This window comes from Malaclemys terrapin, chromosome 1 (assembly GCF_027887155.1).
Source record: "Malaclemys terrapin pileata isolate rMalTer1 chromosome 1, rMalTer1.hap1, whole genome shotgun sequence".
NCBI lineage: Eukaryota > Metazoa > Chordata > Testudines > Emydidae > Malaclemys > Malaclemys terrapin.
Window position 1 is genome coordinate 130,776,464 of NC_071505.1, and position 3,089 is coordinate 130,779,552.

The window sequence follows — 3,089 nt, forward strand, 5'->3', positions numbered from 1 at the left end:
ATGGGGTGGGCTCGCGGGGGGCTGTGCACCCTCCAGGGGAGTTCAGGGGGAGGGGAGAAGGGAACCTGGTCTGGGGAGCATTCCCAGGGCCTATAAAGGCTCATTGGGATTTGCCCCTCAATGAACTGATGTGGGGGGGCAGGGTGCAGCGCGCAAGGTGGAAGTTTCTCCCAGGGCGCAAAATATCCTTGCACTGGCCCTGGCTGCAGGAAGCGGCGCAGGACGAGGGATGTGCTGGCCGTGGCTTCTCGCAGTCCCCATTGGCCAGTGGGAGCCGCGATTGGCTGAACCTGAAGATGCAGCAAGTAAACACACTGGCTCGGTCTGCCAGGGGGCTTACCCTGGTGGGCCGCATGCCGAAGGTTGCCAATCCCTGGGATAGGAGAAACGGGGGCCCAGCATGCGGATCCCCTTGGCAGCAGCTGGGGCTCCCCTGTTAAGCAGGCCCGTCAAACTCTCACCCTGACAAGCCCCACTTCCCCTGCATCTGTACCACCCCGATAAGCCCCGCCCCCAGACATTCTCCCCAGTGAGCCCCAACCACCTGCACCTGGACCCCCACCCTGCTGAGCTTCAACCACTTTCACTTGGTCCCCCATGTAGACTCCCACTGCCCCTGCACCTGGCACCTCCCTGTGCATCCAGATCCTGCACTGAGCTTCCTGCACCCAGACTGCCCCACACAGAACCCTCTTATCCCCTCTACAGAACCCTCTTACCCCCATCTGGATACCCCCACACTAAGTCCCTCAGCACTTGGATCCTGCTCCCGGGTTGAGCCTCCCTGCCCACATCTGGTGTGCCTGGCGCAAAAGGGGCAGGGCCCCAGGGTGTTTCTGTGGCAGGCATGGCCCTTGTTCTGTGTCAGGTTCAGCCTCACTGGCAAGTCCCTGTCCCAGGGGGACGGGGGAGGCTGCAGGGTATTCTCCCACCTCCATGCAGCTAGTGGCCTGTGCTCCCCACTGCCATGGTGGAGCTTCCATATATATATATATATATATATATATATTTTTTACAATAAATAAATCAGAATTTTAAAATATTATGCACAGAATTTGACGCAGAATTCTCTCAGGAATATGGGGCACTGTACAGCTGTGATGGTGGGACTGTGAAGGGGATGCTGGACAGTTGGGGATCTGTGAGTGGGGGAGATGGGCAGGGGGTATGGTGTGCAGGGTGCTGTGTAGTTGTGGTGGGAGGTCAGCGGGAGTGGTCTCTAGGCAGTGGGTGCTGGGCATAGGGATCTGTGGGGGAAGTCTCTGGGTGAGGGGGCACTGGCATAAGGGCAGGACACTGGGCAGGGGGACAGGGCTGGGGGGGGCCATTGTGCATCTAACAGTTTTTGGTCTGTAAATAGTGCCCTTGTCTGGGCTGAGTGGAGCCACTCCCGCTGCACTACGCCTCATTGCCCCAAACCGGCCCCTCGCTCTGTGGATTGCCCCCCATCACATGCCCTATTTCTCCAATGGAGGGCCACAAATATGTTTGGCGCCGGGCCCACAAAAAGTTAATCCAGCCCTGGCCGCAGGCACTGAACCCTGGCCACGTGGCAGAGGGTGCCGACTTCTGGCTCTGGCCACGCTGCGGCAGGGCTCACCACCCACCCCCATCACTCCTGGCTCCCGCTGCATTTCTGACCCTGCGTTCACCCGCCCCCAAATTGCATCTGGACTCAGCTGTCTTCCTGGCCCCGCATTCATCTCTCACATCACTCCGGGCCCCCCACTGCCTCCCTTGTCCCCATATCCATCCCACCATTACCCTGGGCACCTGCTGCCTCCCCCTCCAACCTCCCCATCCAGGGCTTAATTTGTCCTGAGGCTTCCTGAGAAAAGTGATATTTACAAACATGCAAGTATCACTTTTTCACAGCAGACTCACTAGCTAGTTGGGAGGCTGTGAAAAGTGATGTGTATGTTTGTTAATATCGCTTAACATTTTTCACATGTAACTACTAAGTGTACTGTGAAAAGTGGTATTAACAAATACCACTTTTCAAAGCATTAATTTTATTACTGAGTCTGCAAAAAAAAAAAAAAAAACACCCTACATAAATTACGATTTGGATGTGTACATGTGCATATTTATTTGTTTTTCCTAAAGTTAATTACATATTTTAGGAAAAAGTGTCAGTGCGGCCACCAGCAAGAGTTGGTGGCCGCACTTTGAGGCCACCAAAAATTTTGTTGTGAGAACCCCTGATATAGACACACATACACACAGTATCTTCCTTGATTTCTTATCAATACCTATGAATGAGCCTAGCCTGTTAACCCGTTCTAGGTTCTCTTTGATGCCCACACACAAGTGCATTGTCCTGGTTACAACTGCAATGTGTGGAAGAAACGAACTCCACTCTCAGGTTGGAAGCAACAAAATTAGAGACAGCTTTATTCAGCACATGCAATTGCAAGGGAAGAACACAGCTGACAGAGAGCATCTCTGCCTCAGTTTCTCCAAAGTACAAGCAAAATCACACAAGCATTTATACCTCTTTGTGATGTGAATTAATTAAAAACATCTGCATTTTATTTAGGCTATTTGCTATCTATTCCAGTATTTTCTCACTTTCTCTTCTCGAACATCATTATCTCAAGGCTAGGTCACACTGACGATTCTGCTGTTTTCCACTCGCTTCTGACGTGAACCCTGCTTCTACAGGTCTCGCGATATTAGGCTAAGACTTGACAGAACAATTACTCTGTCTCTGACACTTAAATGGCTGCACGTAAACTCTCTCTTTCTTTCCCTGCTTCCAAAAATGCCTCTCAACATGCCTTTAAGGTTCATACACAGGTTACTCATCTGCTGATCCTAACCTGAGATGGTTTGACAGTGTCAGAGTCACCTCCTCCAAAGGGGGTTTAAACAAGCATTTACGATGAGTAACTGGTGGGGGAGGAGGTGGAGGCAGGTGAGTTTCTTTGGCATCTGGGAATGAGACATGTTGATTGTGGCCTGTGCTTGTATCTGAGCATCCTTCACACTAATCCAGGAGAGGCAAAGAAGGATAAATAAATCCTCTTCTGAATGTCTTTACCATAAGAAAAACTATTATTTGTCTTTCCCGTAGACAAGACAAGAAC